Consider the following 17560-nt stretch of genomic DNA (forward strand, 5'->3'; position numbering starts at 1 on the left):
ATAAGAGCCTAGTTTATTCCTTCTCCAAGAGTATTTGTGTTTTGACCATGAAAAAAAAAACTATCTAGATGAGTGAATAACTAATGGTGAGAATAAAGAAACAGGTAAAATCAGGAAGAAAAATTATTTTCAGCATTTTGCAAGCCATGTCTTGTAAGTTACTATCTATTCCTCCATTTCCTACGTTATTGAAGACAGTAAGAAGGCAAGAAAAAAAATTCCTTTTCTACTGAAATGCTCAACGTACAAAGAATTGACAAATCTTAATTGCTCTGGCCAATAATAGCAATATAAAGCAAAAATAAAATTGAGAAAGAGGGGAAATAAAGGAAATGGGATTATTTATATGAAATACGTAGTGTTTTGCAATGGTGATTTGGTGTTTTGTGGACAAAGTTGGGTTCAGAGGATAAAGAAGGGTCACAGAACTATGAAGGGTCTGGATTACAGTGTGTCTCCAAGTACTTACCGCAGAAAAACAAAGTTATATCTAAAGGTTGTGGAGAAAGATATTTTAAAGTCTTTATAAATGTGCATATATTTGGGGAAAAAAGTGAGTATTCCTGATTTAGAGAAGAAGCTATAAGCTTTTCACCATTGAGTATGATGTCAGCTGCGGGCTTGTCATATATGGCCTTTATTATGTTAAGGTACAGCCCTTCTATAACAACTTTTTATCATAAATCAACTGTTGAATTTCGTCAAATGCGTTTCTATAATCTATTGACATTATTGTATGATTTTTATTCTTCATCTTGTTAACGTGGTATATTTGTGGATGTTGAACCACCTTTGTACCCAGGAATAAATCCCACTTAATCATGGTGTATGATCCTTTGAATGTATGATTGAATTTTGTTTGCTAATATTTTATTGAAGAGTTTTGCATCTATGATCATCAGGAATGTTGGTCTATAATTCCCGTGTGGCATCACTGTCTGGTTTTGGTATCAGGGTAATACTGGCTTCATGAAATGTGTTTGGAAGTGTTCCCTCCTTGTTTGTTTTTGGAACAGTTTGAGAAGGACTGGTTCTCTTGTGTGGTCCTGGACATTTGTTGGGAGGGTTTTGATTACTGCTTCAGTCCCCTTACTGTTAATCAGTTAGGTCAGATATTCTATTTCTTCAAGGTCCTATCTTGTAGATTGTATGTTTCTAGGATTTCACACATTTCTTCTAGATTCTCAAATTTATTGACATATAATTACTCATAGTAGTCTTTTATGTTCTTTGTGACTCTGTGGTAACAGTTGTAATTAATTTCTAATTTTAATTATGTGAGTCCCCTCTCTTTTTTCTCATGGTCTAGTTAAAGTGTTGCCAATTTTATCTTTTCAAAGAACCAGCTCTCATTTCATTTATCTTTCCGTTGTCTTTTTAGCCTCTATTTCATTTATTTCCACTCTGAACATTCTTACCTTCTGCTCACTTTGGGCTCTGTTGTTCTTTTTCTAGTTCCTTGATTTAAAGTTAGGTTGTTTATTTGAAATTTTTCTATTTTTTGATGGAGTCATTTTTCACTGTCACCTGCCCTCTTAGAACCACTTTTGCTGCACCCTATAAGTTTTGGTATATTGTATTTCCATTTTCATTTGTCTCAAGGTATTTCTTTAATTTCTTTTGATTTCTTCATTGATCCATTGATTATTCAGTAGCATAGTATTTAATCTCAAGGTATTTATGAATTTTCTTCTTATAATTGATTTCTAGTTGCATATCATTGTGGTTGGAAAAGATGCTTGATATGTTTTCAATCTTAAGTGTATCAAGACTTGTTCTGTGGCCTGATCTGTCCTGCTCAATGTTCCATGTACACTTTATTCTTCTGCTTTTGAGTGGATGTCCTATATACCATTGAACCTTGGACTACACAAGGTTGAACAGGGCCGGTACATTTGTTTTTCAATAAATACTATAGCACTACATGCTTTACAGTTGGTTGAGTCTGCAGATGTACAACGGCAGAAATGGAGGGATGGCTGTAAACTTTGTACACAGATTTTCTACTGTTGCAGGGGTTGGCATCCCTAACCGCCATGTTGTTTTAGGGTTGACTCTCTTAAGTTCATCTGTTCTAACGTGTTGTTTATGACCGATGTTTCCTTACTGATTTTGTCTGTATGATCTATCCATTGATGTTTGTGAGGTAATGTTCTTGTATTGCTGTCTATTTCTCCCTTTCTGTATGTTAATATTTGATTTATATATTTAGACGCTCCTATGTTGAATGCATAAATATTTATAAATGTTATATCCTCTTGTTAGATTGACCCGTTTATCATTATGTAATGACCTTTGTTTTTTATTAGAGTCATTTTTTAAAGTCTGTTTTGTCTGATATAAATATAGCTACTCCAGCTTTCTTTTGGTTTCCATTTCCATAGAACATCTTTTCTTCATCCCTCACTTTTCAGTCCATCTTTCCTTTTATCTGAGGTAATTCTCTTGAAGGCAGCATAGATGTGACTTGTTATTTTGAAATTCAAAATTGCCTTTTATTTTTTTTTAATTGACTTTTTTTTTTTTAGCAGTTTTAGGTTGAGTGGAAAGTACAGAGTTCCCATATGCCTCTTCAGCCCTCCCCAGATTCTCCTGTTACTAACATCTTGCATTAGTATGGTTAGATGTGCCTTGTTTTTCAATCCATTTGGCCACTCTGTCTTTTGATTGGAAAATTTAATCTATTTACATTTAAAGTAATTACTGCTAGGTATGTACTTATTGCCAATTTAAAAAGTTGATTTCTGGCTATTTTATATTTTAATTTCATCTCCCAGCCTTGAAAGTGGGAGATGAAATTTATTGTTGAATCCTCTCAGTTTCTTTCCTCTTCACTTGCCCTCTTCCTTTGAGGTTTGAAGACTTTTAGTGCTTAGATTCCTTTCTCATTATCTTTTGTGTGTCAACTATAGGTCTTTGTTCTTTGGTTACCATGTGGCTTATATATAACAACCTATATTTATAATAGTCTAATTTAAATTGATAACAACTAATGTTTGAACACAGCCTAGCACTGTATATTTTACTCTATCCCCCATATTTTATGTTCTGATGTCACATTTTATTTCTTTTTATCTTGTGAATCCCTTAATTATTTTTGTCTTTTAACATTCATACTAGCTTTTTAAGTGATTTAACCACTACTTTTGTAATATATTAAACTTTCCTAGTGAGATTTATGTTTTTATGTTTTCTTGATCCCAGTTAGTGACCTTTCTTTTCAGTTTAGAGAAGTCTCTAACATTTCTTAAGAAGCTGGTTTAGTGGTGATGGATATCTTTATCTTTTGCTTGCCTATAAAACTCTATCTCTCATTCAATTCTGAATGATAACTTTGCCAGGTAGAGTATTTTTGGTTAGAAGTTTTTTTTTTCTTTTAATATCTTGTTTGTTTGTTTTTGCTACTTCCTTCTGGCCTGCAGTTTCTGCTGAAGAAAGTCTGCTGATAGCCTTTTTGGGGTTCCCTTGTTCATAACAAGTTGTCCCTTGCTGCTATTAAGGTTATCTCCTTGTCCTTAACTTTTGTGAATTTAATTAAAATGTGTCTTGTTTGGGTCTCTTCGGGTTCATCTTGTTTAGACTCTCTAGAATTCCTGGATCTGGATGTCTGTTTCTTTCCCCAGGTTTGGGAAATTTTTAGCATTATTTCTTCAGATAAGATTTATGTCCCTTTCTCTCTCTTCTCCTTCTGGGAACCCTGTGATGTGAATGTTAGTCTGCTTGATGTTGTCCCATTGTTCCTTAAGCTATCTTTACTTTTTTTCATTTCTTTTTCTTCTTCTGCTCTGATTAGGTGAATTCCAGTGCCCTGTTTTTGAGTTAGTTTTTCTTCTATTTCAACTAGTCTGCCGTTGAACCCCTGGAGTGTTTTTTAATTCAGTTACTGTATTCTTCAGTTTGGTGACTTCTGTCTGGTACTTTCTTGCATTATGAGTCTCTCTATTCTATTGTGTTCATCTATTTTCCCAAATTCAGGGAGAATCTTTATGACCATTACTTAGAACTCTTTATCGTTGAATTACTTTTCTCCATTTCACTAAGGTTTTTATTTTTTTCCTGATACTTTATTTTGGAGATCTGTTGGGAACATATTCCTGTTTCTTCATTTTGCTTGACTTTCTGTGTTGGTTTTTATGCATTAGATAAAAGTCAACTCTCCCAGCCTTGAAAGTGGGAGATGAAATTTATTGTTGAATCCTGTCATAGCTCTTGGTTGTTTCAAACTTGTGTGGCTGTCAACACAGCCCATTTTATTTGTAATGGCTTCCTTAGTTGAGGGTGTGCCAGGACCCATCAATGTCCCAGGGGGGAGGACCTCACTCAGCTCCTAGATTCAGGCTGACTGGAAGCCAGACCCTCAGGCAGCTGCCTTTATAGTATGTAACTATATACAGTCCTATGAGACTGCAAGTATAAGCCCTGCTGGCCACCAGGGCCAGGTGATCTAAAGGTGCACCTGTGTGAAGTAGCAAAAATCAGGGCTCTGGATGAGTATGTAAGCTCCTTTCTAGGCGATACCACTGAGTGCTAGTGAGGAAGAGGGAAGAGCAAAGATGGGGTGTATGGCTTACCTTCCTTTAGGGCACATCTGTAGGCCACTAGATGTGTGCCAGTCCTGAAGTCTGCCCCTCAGGCTGAAGCTCCAAGACAGTCAAAAGGCCTCTTTAATAGAGTTGGAGGTATGTTTCAGTCTTCTGTGCAGTGCCTTAGCGACACAGGCTGCCAAGAACACTCTGTTAGTCTTGCAACCCAGGAAATCAAGCTCCCCTGGCCACAGCCAGGCAATCAAGTGTCATTCCCTGGGTAGCAGTCATAGAGACTGGGATACCAAAAGTAACATCTGTGTGTAAAATTTATAGCCAGCCCTATAACCCTCCATTTCTGCAATTCCACATCTGAGGATTCAACCAACTGCAGATCATGTAATACCACAGTATTTGTTGGAAAAAAACCGGCATATAAGTATACCTGCCCAGTTCAAACTTGTATAATACAAGGGTCAACTGTATATAGAATGTTCATCTGAAAGCAGAGCTCCCTGATACTGGTGCTTTGGAGTGTGGCGGAGGGAGAATGCAAAGACAGCATCTGATGAGGACAAGGAAATAGGGGGAAAAATGGTGTTCACTAGCTTCAGCAATGCAGAAGAGTGCAAAAATGGACGGCACTTCTGTCCCTGGAGAGTATCCCAGCAGTCCCCTGACCCTCCAGTCGATGCTTTAAGATTAGCAAATGAATCTTTCACGTGAAGTCTGGGTGCTTTTTAAACGGCTGCTTCTGTGCTGGGCCTTGGGTTATATCTGCATGTAAGCCCTTTAAGAGAGATTTCCTAGTTTGCTGCAACCCTTTGGGTCTTGGTAATGTGAGTTCCATTGGATTTCAAAGCCCAATGTTTTGGGGGCTCATTTCTCAGGTGCAGTTCTTAAAAGTTGGTGTTTCTGATGTAGAGTACAAACCTTTTGCTCCTCATGGAGAAGTCCCGGGTTTGTGGGTTCCCTCCCAAAGTGGTTTACCACACTAGGGGTTGGGTTGATGGTGAGAGCACATCTCTGCCTCTCCAGTCTGCCTTTATTGTGGCCCTTTTCACATTTCCCAATTTGAAGGAGCTGCTCAGCTAGTTTTCAGGGCTTTTTCAAAGGTAATTTCATGGGAGGAGGTGAATTGCGTATTTATTTGTATTTGATACATTGCCATACCACTAAACTCATGTTCTATATTTAAAACTGTCATATATTTTCTGTTTTTAATGATTTGTTTGTTTAAATATAAAAAATATGACTCCTCTCAAATCTTCTGTTAGACACACAAGGCTATTTTGCAGGCACATAAAGTGATTCAGTAATTGACAATTCATTAACAGGAGATCAAGTCCTATCTATCATGCTGGATACTGTTTCTACTTAAGCGGGATGCAGTTTTCGGCACTCATGAAAAAGGGATGTGTTCTTCAATTCATCTGCTTCTTCAAGCTTCTCTGCATTAGGGATCACATTGAGATCACTAGTGCAGAAATTATTCTTTTTGTGAATTTACCATATAAATACTCATTAATTGTATAAATTATAATATAGACATTAAAAAGTAAGAGATAATGACATGGATATTGTAGCCATATTGATTTGTATAACAATCCTAGCTTGGCTGCCTATTTGTCCAGTGATTAATTTTTCTCATATTTAAAATTAACATAATCTCAATTATTAAGACTTATAAAAAACTGACTATATAATAAAGCATATACAACTTCTAATTTAGTGCCTATTCAATAATATGCAGTCAGTAAATAGTATATATGTATATTTAGCTTCATTAGAATTGGAGTAGTAAGCTGGACTTCTAACATAAGCTTCAGACAACTACTCTAGGAGAGGTAAAATAAAACTTTTTATTCTATACTTGATAATTTATTGGAACTTGATTATTGATTGGTATAGCCAGAGTTGAGCTTCATCCTTGATAGTTACACAAACTCTATCACTCAATGTCAGATTAATTTTGCCCTTTGAAATTCTAAATAGACAAATGTGTATGTCAGTCACATTTATGGAAGTATTTTGTGTGGCCAGTTATGAAGTGATCACGTAAAGTATATCCTATTAATCAGTGTACTCTCAGTACTATGAAGAACATTTTATTAGGATTATAGTAATTATTTTAATATTAAATTTAAAACATTTATATTCCAGATATAACTTGCATTAAAAAAATTCCTTTATATACTTTGCATATTCAAATTATATCATCAGCTTTTATATACATGTATAAATATATATATGTATATATTGGATATAAGTAATTGTTAAAATTCCTCATCTTATACATAATCCAACATAGGAATTTCAAATATTTTAAAAATAGATGATAAAATTATTAAAGCAGTGTTACTAACCACATATATCTATAAAAAAAATGAGTTCATAAATTTTTGGTTTTTAACTATTAATACCAGGCAAGATAACAATGATTATCATATAGTATAACTCTAATTTTGTATAATTGTTTGGGATACTAGCATTCATAACATCAAAATAACTCTTAAAAACAGATTCTTAAATTACATGTTTCCATGTAAGCTATAAGTATTTTGGGAAATATCCTGTTTGGAAACTCTTCACATCTTAAAAAAATGTTAACTTTCCCAACATATTCATGAATTGAAAATATACATCTACAATATCAATCACACAGATATGAAAATTACCATAATGTGTGAGAAGAAAATGTCCTCCAAAACACATTTAATTCTCACTAACTAAACAAAAAACTTTTAAAATGTTTATTTGTAATTTTGAGATCTTAGAAGCTCAAAATTTAAAAAAAAAAAATCAAGTAGTTTGTTAGAAACTGCCAAACATTTTCAACAGCTAAAAAATAAAAACTCAATATTTGCCAATGTTATGTAGCCCCTAAGAAAGTTCCTTTTAAAAAAAACTTGTTACTAGAACATTTCCTTTAATTAGATGTTGCTGTTTCCCAAAGGTTACTGAAATTGTTACATATCTTACTTTTTGCTTTTAAGTTTGACAGCATGTTGAGTCATTTCTTTCATTTTACTTGCTTTTCATGAGATATCTGGGCATAACACAGCACAATTATGGTGTGAATCTGTTCGAATAAATATGTATAGGAAGGGAAACCAGTGAAGATAATGTTCATGCAAGTGTCAACAGCAAAGGAACAACCATGGTAGTAGTTTAAAATGAATTAAGGAATCATAAGAATACTTTTTTGTTAACACACTTCAATGAATATTCAGGATGGAATTAGCACAGGGTAATATAATGGAATTCTTGGCTGTATGCAAAAGTAGTGGGCCACTTTCATCATTTTTCTTCAACTATTTTGGAAGTTCCTTACCAAGCACATTTATAGGTTATTTTTAAAAGATGGAGGAGCAACTAATAAATGTATAAAAAGGATGCTTGAATCAAAGAATGTCTTTATGGTATAAAGTGAGGCAATCAGTACTAAATAGCACTATTTTACCAATAGTTAATTCTCTAAATTATTAATGACTACCAACTTTTTTCAGTAGTTAAAAGAGGGACTTTTAAGATTAAATCAAATAATTTGTCTGCCAGAAACTCTTGAGGTAGTTGAAGTGCTGCGCCTTGAAAGTAAAAATAATTCTTACTTGCTTCCTACTATAAAAAATCCCCTTTCATTCTCCTATTGGAAGTTGATGCAGATAAAAATTGAGAGATTATTATCATTTTCAATATTAATTACACTGCTCCATTGCCACATTTCTGGATCCAAGGTTTAACATCATAATTCTTAAGTGATTATTTAAAGAAAAGAGTATGTGCAAAAATATGGAAATCTTGGTCTGCTTCAGAAAGTCAAATTTGTATTCTTTTTTATAATTCTTCATTTTGTGGATTAAATAAATTTGAATATCATCACCATTGTCCTTATCAAATCTTAAAGTCCAGGGATTTAAAAATAGCCTTATTTTGGCTTTTACTAGAGAAGATAAATATGATAATTTGTTGCCAGAATCCTTTCAACAGTATCTTTTACATGATAAAATGAGCCAAATTATGCCTTGCTCTTTTACCAACAGCAAATGAACACTAACAAATGTTTATAGCATAAATGTGCAATAAAATGACCACTGAATCAAGCAGATTCCTGTGCTGAAAACTACTGTTCATGTACAACTAGTTCAAAGTTTTAAAAACTTGTCTACCCAAGCTTTAGTAATAAAATTATAATTATCTCAAATTAAATTTTAGATTTATTTTAGTATCCTAATTTAATATACATGGTTGATATAAAGACAATGATAGGTAATTGGCTTTAACCCTTAAACATGTAGAATCTTGCCAAAATACATCACCAGTGTGACATTTTATTAAAACCTCTACTCTTCATTTCCTAAAGTACTTAAATCTCACTTCTGTTGATACATAAAATCCATATAATTTTGGCTATCAGGCTGATTTATTCATAAAGGGAAAGTGGAAATGACCAAACATGAAAATATATACAAAAGCCAGGATCCTTTTGTGCTTAGTGAGAAAAGACTACACTATACCCAGAACTCACAAAGGAAAGATAGGAGTGTCCTCTCAAATCTTAAAGGTGAAGCAAAGCATGCACTGGCAACCTGACTGCTTTCAAAGGTGCCAAAGACTTAAGAATATGCATAATTGTTTTACCATTTAGCTAGAAATTATGAGGCTTACACCAGGTGACCTTGAAAAACACCTTGGATTGTTTTGATCAAAGTAATTGTTCATAAATAAAACAGAACAATTCAAGTTAGATGTTTGTTTTAGGTTTTACCTTTCTCACTAATATTCAGAAAGAGTAATTATAAAATTCATTAATAATTAACATTGCTGATCTGCTCTATATACAAATATCTGTATTCAGTGTTGGATAAAAGTTGTCATCTTGAATTTGGTAAGCCCAAAGAATATATAATAGAGGGGTTACTCATACTTTTCATCCATCTGTAAACTGAATGGTACTTATCAGATGTCTTCATATGGAAAAGGTTTTGTGGCTTATTATATAATTCACAGTGATGAATTAAATTATAATAACCTCAATATTTACTAGGAATGAAGAATGTTCTTCCTGGGAAAGAAAAATTTACTATTAAAATAATTTTATCAGCAGAAAAAACACTAATAAAATTAGCAAATATTTTTATTTACAAATAGATTTTACTCAAGCTTATTTCATGTTTAGTATGAGCCTAGTAAAATGATTTTCTGACTTGTCATCTATTTAGACAACCTTTGCTTCTTTGCAGTGTGTTGTTTGCATTGTCTTTAGTGACTTAGTGATCATACACACATACACAATAAGTCTCACCTTCAGAGGATTTTTTAAAAACACAAACCATCCCTTTAAGACATTTTTATTCTTATTATAGCAGTAGATGCATTATTCCAAACAAAGGTAGGAAGAATCAGAAGTTAGAAGGAACTGAAAAGAGAAGAAAGATTGATTTTATGATAGGGGTAGGATATAGTTTTCATTTTATGTATTTTTAATAATGCAACTTTGAATATAGAAGCATATATAAAGAACACCAAGGTCTTGGAATCTCAATCTTATCCTTGCTAACAGCAAAGATTTGAGACTTAGGTGGGAAAAGGAGACAAGTCTTGAAAGATGCATTAAGATCAAAGAAAGGATTTACATATTTGATGTATATAGGTTTTGCTTATGCAGTCCATTGTGTCCTAAAATAGAGTTACTTGGGTGATTCTGGTGATGGAACTGCGCTTCTCTACTATTAATTATCAGGAAAAATATTAATTCTTGTGCATATGTGAAAGTGGAAAGGGTGATTCTAACAGTATCCTACCAATGGAATTAAGTTGTTGATGCTTAGTCTTTAATAGCCACATTATTTTGCATCTATGGAAATAGAACTATATGAATTGGAGATGATAATACTAAAAAAGTCCACCATAGGTTTCAAAAAATTACAAGATTATATGAATATATACCCATACTTCACTTTTGAATTGTTTTCCTTGCAAAGGAGAATAGAGTATTTTAAGTTTGATATTGACATTCTTAATTAGAAATATCCTTCTATTCTCCATTATGAGATATTTCATCTTGTTTTAAATATACTAGTTAAATTTTTACTCCTTAGATGAAAACCTTTTAGTCCACAATCTACATATTAACTGCTTCTTTTCTCTAATTCACTCATCTCAGAAATTTGCACCACTATTTAACCAGTTGGTCAAGTAAAAGAATATATTGAGTCATTTTCTGACTCTCAAATTAAAGTCTCCAAGTCTGACCTTTACTCTGAACTGTAAACCAGTGCTGTTCAATTGAAACTTCTGCAAAGGCAAACATGTTCTATGTCTGTACTATCCAATATGGTAGCTAACTGCTCCTCGTTCCTATTTAGCTCTTGAGATGCAACTAGTGTAAATGAGGAATTGAATTAATTTTATTTAATTAAAGTTAATTTAAATTTAAATATCCACATGTGGCTAATAGTGACCATATTGGATGTTATAGCTTGAGACATATATAACCAATTACCTAATGTATATTTTCTCTTGGATATGCTGTAAGAATCTCAAATTTAATAGCCACTGGATTCAGGGCTCTGATTTCTCTGGCCCACTTACTGCCTTGGGTTTTCTCACTTCCCTATTCATCTTTTTATTTATACTACTAAAATTTGATGACACTATCACTCTATTATTTTATCCTCTATTCAGTGGATTATGTATTTTTCTTCTCTGTTTTCTTGATTATAATGTAAGAAATGTGAAGAAAGGATTTTTACCCATCTTTATCACCAATCTATCCAAGAATCTAGAATAGTGTCATCATATAGTAATCATTCATTATCTCATGAATAAATGAATGAATAACATATTTTTAAAGGAAGAATCACAATATTAGAGTCACAGACCAAGAGTTCCTGAGATTAAAAAGCAAGATGTTTATAGCTAGACATTAATTGTACTAGATCTTCCTTTTATGAATACTCTATCCTCAGAGAAAAGACTGATTTAGCCTAAGTTCCCTCTTATGTATAGGTAGATTGTAAGAATACCTATTTATTTTTTATTTATTTTTTTTACAGTTCTTTGGTAGGGAGGTAATTAGCTTTTATTCATTCGATTTGTTTTTAATGGAGGTAGTGGGGATTGGACCCAGAACCTCGTGCATACTAAGCACACACCCTACCACTGAACTATACCCTCCCTGCTAAGAATACCTAATTTATACAGTTATCTCAGTATCAGAATGATACAAAACTTGTGTATGGAATGTCATCAGTAAGTGTTGGCCATAATGACAACAGTAATAATTGTTCTTTTGGTTTTAACTTTGACATGAAAGCTATCCTTAGCCAAGTTTCTTACATTTTGGGGGATCTATTTATTCATCTGCTCCATGAAGCTGTTGAATGTTTTGATGTTTTTAAAAATAGCAAACCTAAACAATTCTGAATATGAATTCATTCTCTAGTGCATATTTCAAAGGAACTAAAATTGTGCTAAATATGAACATATGATAAAACATATATTTTTCTTCCCTCTATTCAGTATCTTTGATCAGTATTTTAGGAAACTGACATTGGTCTACCTCCTCAGTTTAAAATGCCTCAAGAAATCACAATACTGACTACTTAAAATAACCAATTACTACATATGTTCACTTTGCTGAGTTCAGACTTCAGGCTATTGGCATTATACAGTTTTCCTTAAGACAAATTTTCAAAAGGCAAAATATAATCAAATCTTAATAGATTTAACTTACAAATGAAAAAGACCAGAAGACATAATGATATCTGGGTTCAATTGGAAAGAGATTTTGTCATTTAATGATTCTATTTGGCATCTTTAGAAGTAGCACAATGATGTCAACAGATCAAAAGTAAAATGACTTGAAATTCTGAGGCACAATATGTGTTACGTTCAGAAAGCAATGAGAGAGAAGTGCACTTGGAGGAAAAAGATAGTGGATTCACTTTGGACTGAGCAGTGGAAACCGTAACTGCCGCACCTGTCCATTAATCATCAAGTTACAGTAGCAGGGCCTGGCAGTTGGGTACAATGGACTATTTGCATTAAAAACCTGTCAATTTAAAATGCAATAAAAACAAAAAAATCAATAATACATTTAAATTCAAACAGTCATCACAGCCCTGCAATAGCAATCAGTCATATTTACCAAGGGCTCGTATGTAATAATCCTCCTGATCCCTATATAATTACTAGCTTTGACTCTTGAATTATCAACAGCTCTCATGGTTTATTGCTTCATACTTGCTTAATAAGCATCTGCAATCAATAATCTTGCCACAGAGTAAGAGGCAACCAACCAGCCAGGCCCAGGGTGTAAACACTCCAAGGGTGATCATTACATCGGTGTGAATGACAAGGAGGTGGCTGTGTTAATGGGAGAGGCATACAGTAAAGAGGTAATTTAGAAAATCTGCTTACTGGAATGTGTGAATCTTACCAGGCTGGTGGTGTCTCAACTATGGGGAACAGTCACTTTTGAAAACACATCTTCAAATTCTTCCCAAGAGGTGCTTTCATGGTGATCATCAACTCCAGCAGCTTTTTCTATATCTTGCTATCAATGTAATACATTCAGTTTGCCTGAAATGCTTTTTATCTAGCTGGAAAAGCAAACAGTTATTTTCTTCATTCATATAGCATATGATGGAGAACAGAAATTTATATGCAAATTTGAGTATTAGTGACATTTTGATGACAAGAGTTTAAGGACCAATTGTAGCTGTCAAAAATGTTTGGAAACCCCTATTAATGTCATTCACATGAAAAAATAAAATTGAAGATCCCAATGGAGAAAGTGTTGTAAGGATAACAGCAGCATATTGCTTGTTTTACGCAGTCTGCTGAATTCTAAATATTCCCAAGTTTTTCCAAAAGAAACAACTGACAGCACCATCAGACAATATCATTTAATGTTTAACCTTGTAAATATTAACTATGCTCATTGTTGCTATTATTTACAATTCACCATTTATCCATAACTTAGGAGACTTTACAGAGTACATTAAAAAAAAAAACCCAAAAACTGTGCTTTTGCTCCCATAGCACTTGCATTAAGTAGATAATACAGGAAACTGATTACTTAAAAAATAAGGCTCAGAAGTGCTTAAATTCTTAGTTAGAAGTGGAATTACAGATCCACTCAGTTACATTTTAAATAAACGTTAGCATAGTTCAGTGTTGTTACATGTTGCCTAGTACATTATTAGAAGATGCCCCCAGGTATTGGGTGCGGTTTGTTTCAGGGCTTAGTACCCATCTGAGAGGAATGGTGTCTTACTGGCTTGCTCTAAAGAGCTGCTTGAGATCCTACTGGAGCCTTACCAAGGAAGGGCTGAATGTGATAACCTTTTCAGGTGGCAGGGAATTGGAAGGGTGGAGGAAGTTTGCCATTAGAACATTTCATGAGAACTTTGATTCACTCAGACCCATTGTTTTTCAAACGTATCAGGTACATTTCCTGCCTTTAAGTCTGTACTCACTGATCACTCTCTTGACTCGAATTTTCCTTTGTTTTCAGCTTAACTGACTTTACCTGACTATCTGTCTCAAGAAACAGAGTTTCTCTCCACTCCCGACTTATCCCAATACATACTTTTGGAAAGGTTGTAACTTAACACATTTTAATTTACCTACTCATATATAAACATATCACATATCACTCATGTATAGATAATATATCATATATAATCACATTTCATTGAATATATTTTTTCTGGATTCCCCCCAAATCTCTAAGTTCCTTGATGATGACAGCAGAGCACAATGCCTTGTAAATAGAGGGTACAACATAAATATTTTTAGTGCACATAGAAGAAATCTTATTAGTGGGCTAGTGCATTTCAAATATCTAATTTAGCAATATATTTATGACCATTTAAAGGGGGAGGTACATTTTGGGGCCTGTAAGGGTAAAACTTCAAAGCAAGGCCTCATTTTCTTTATATCCTTACATAACATTACTCAGTCCCTACACAGTGAAGGCTCTATTCTTCATCAAGGATTACTATATATACATGGCCTTTCTTTTACTTAGCATAATGTTTTCAAAGCTCATCCATATTGCAGCATATATTAGTATTTGGTTACTTTTTATGGTTGAATGACAAATATCTCACTGGGTATACTAAATTTCATTTATCCATTTATCATCTGATGGACATTTGGGTTATCTCCACTTTTAGATATTATGAATAATTCTGCTGTGAACATTTGCGCAGAAGTTTTTTGCATGGACATATGTTTTAAATCTCTTGCACGCATAATTTAAGAGCAGAATTGTTGGATTACATAACTGTTTAAATTTCTGAGGAGAGGCTAAAGAGCTCCCAATTGCTGCTCCATCTTCCTTTTCAGTAAGCAATTATGAGTATTCCATTTACCTACATCCTAGCCAATATTATTGCCTATGTTTTTTTTTATTATAGCCATTCTAGCGGGTATAAAGTGGTATCTTTTTATGGCTTTGACTTACATTTCTCTAATAACCATGGTGTTCAGCATCTTTTCACCTGCTTACTGGTCCTCTGTATATCAACCTTGGAGAAATGAAGAAATGCATTATGTATTTTTAATTAGGTTATTTGTCTTTTGATTGCTGAGTTATAAAAATTCTTTAAATATTCTGGATACCAGGCCCTTATTAGATATATAATTTGCAAAATTATCTCCAATTTTGTGGATTGTCTTTTCATTTTCTTGATAGTGTCCTTTGAAGCACAAAAGTCATATTTATCTATTTTTCTTTGTTTGCTTATACCTTTTTTGTAATGTCTGAGAAACCATTGCTTAATCAAAAGTTACAAAGATTTACACCTATTTTTTTCTTCTTCTAAGAATTTTATAATTTTAGCTCTTGTATTTAGGGCTTTCATCTGCATTGAGTTAAATTTGTATATGGTATAAAGCAGGCATTTAAATTACCTCTTTTGAATGTGGACATTGAGTTCTCCCATTATACACAGCTGGATTCATTAATGTGCCCATACCAGCTAGTTTTTGTTAAGTCACTATGGTAAAGTTAGCTTGCTAAAGCAAAATGAAACTGTCGATGCAGGTATTAACCAAACTGATAAACTTTTTTCCTGTAAGATTGCATCTATCATTGAGAATCTAACATAACAATTATTTACTTGAGAATGTATATATGCACACATTCAAATCAATACTCCTATATATTATATTCATATTCTTTGGGTAAATAGCAAATTACCAGAGTGGCATAAAATAGTTATTGTCTCATAGTGCCTGTGGGTCAAGATTCTGAGAATGAATTATCTGTGTCCTCTGCTAAGGGTATGACCAGTCTGAGATCAGAATATTGGCTGAGGGTATAATTTCATCTCAAATTTGAGATCCTTTTCCAAACTTTCTGAGTGTTGGCAGAGTTTTGTTTTTTGTAGTTTTGGTATCAACGGCCCTATTTTCTTGGGAGATGTTAGCAAAGCACCACTCTTTTTGCCACCTACCCCTTCCCATAAGTCCTCTCATATTATAGCTTATATCTTCAAGCCCAGCAAGATGATTCCTTCTAACTCTGCTATAATAATCTTTTAAATGTCTATCCCATTACCTTTGTCAAATAATGTAATCTAATCGAGAGTGAATGTACCTATAATTCACAGGGCCACCCAAACTCAAGGCAAGTGGTTATACAGAGCATATACACCAGGAGACAGGAACCTTGAGGGAGTATCTTAGACTTCCACCTACCACATCTGTATTTTTATCTCTCAGAAGTTGTAATTTTATAGATGAGTTTAGGTCATTCCTTACTATTACCACAGTTGTCATGATGTCTGACAATATGGATGGCCCCCACACTACTCCTCTTGCTTGAGCTAAAGCTATTCTTTATTCCTTGATTTATTCAAAGCTTCTTCATCTGGTTAGAATGACAAACGCAACTAGACCTACATGCTGAAGCCATCATCTAAACTGGTAGAAACTACAAGAGGCTTTCAGTTGTATCTTAACAGGAGCATTTGAAGTACTACCCCAAATATGTACATTCAGACTGTCAGGTTCTCCCAGGGCAAAACAAAGACAGGAGAGTTAGGAGGAATAGTGTGAGAATTTTAATGTTACTTTCTACCTTCTCCCTACTAATGTAAATTTTAAAATTTTAATGAAGTAAAACAAATATGTCTAAGTACATAGACCAAAAGCATGGGACTAAATCAGTCTTCACAAGGTGAAAGCACAAATATAACCACCAACTCCGTCAAGAAATAGAATCCAGAATATGTACCTCAGAAACTTTTGAGACCCATCCTATTACTACATTATCCAGAGAAACAATATGTATTTCCTTCCTCTTTGTATTGCTGTAGAAAGAGGTGATCAGGTTTTTGTAACCACAACCATGCCCAAAAATGGTTCTTAGCAGATACTTCCACTTATTAAATCTAGCAGTCAATGTTCAATCCTAATCTTGCTTGAAATATAAACTGCACTGAACATGGTTTAATACTCTCTTCTGAAAACATACTCTGCACATGGCTTCCAGGACTCTAGTTTTGCATTTCTTCTGGTTGTGTTTTTCTCAGTTTCCTTTGCAGAGTCACTTCCATGTATACATTTTTTTTTTTCACATTGGAGTTCCCTAGCCTTCTACTCTTGACATTTTAATCTTTATATCTATACTAATTCCCTAAAATGTGTGTCATCTAATAGCATGCCCTTACATGCATCTATGTGCTGATTACTTAAATTTATATCTCTAGGCCAGGCATCTGTCTTGGAATTTCTAGAGTTACAAATGCAGCTGACCACTTAAAATTTTCACCTGAGTGTCTAGTAGGCTTCTAAAACTTCCTTTTCCAATATAGTTATCTCATCCATCATCAATCCCCAACAACTCTATCCTCACATTCTTTCTCATGGCAATTTCTTCATTCAGTGCGAAAAAAAAAATATTTGACTTTCCTTTTTCACTTTGACAAATATTATCCTTCAGATAATGCTGTTGGATTTATATTCATAATATACCCACTTTGCACCATCTCTATTGCTGCCTGTTTCAACCCATCAGT

The 17560-nt window shown here is 33.7% G+C and overlaps 1 long non-coding RNA gene across 16 annotated transcripts in view; it reads right to left on the bottom strand.

The window, feature by feature from the left end:
* Positions 1-17560, bottom strand: part of LOC140686459 (uncharacterized) — a 102196-nt gene that overhangs the window by 35069 nt on the left and 49567 nt on the right. For 14 of the 16 annotated variants that reach the window (XR_012060317.1, XR_012060320.1, XR_012060312.1 and 11 more), the window contains 2 exons: positions 15001-15064; positions 12967-13129 (listed from right to left, as the gene is read on the bottom strand). This is a non-coding gene — a long non-coding RNA (uncharacterized lncRNA). Of the gene's footprint in view, positions 1-4571; positions 4663-9828; positions 9943-12966; positions 13130-15000; positions 15065-17560 lie in introns of all 16 variants that reach the window. The other 2 variants (XR_012060308.1, XR_012060307.1) reach the window with 2 other exon arrangements.

The sequence above is a fragment of the Vicugna pacos genome, chromosome 2 (assembly GCF_048564905.1).
Source record: "Vicugna pacos chromosome 2, VicPac4, whole genome shotgun sequence".
In the NCBI taxonomy this organism is placed as follows: Eukaryota; Metazoa; Chordata; class Mammalia; order Artiodactyla; family Camelidae; genus Vicugna; species Vicugna pacos.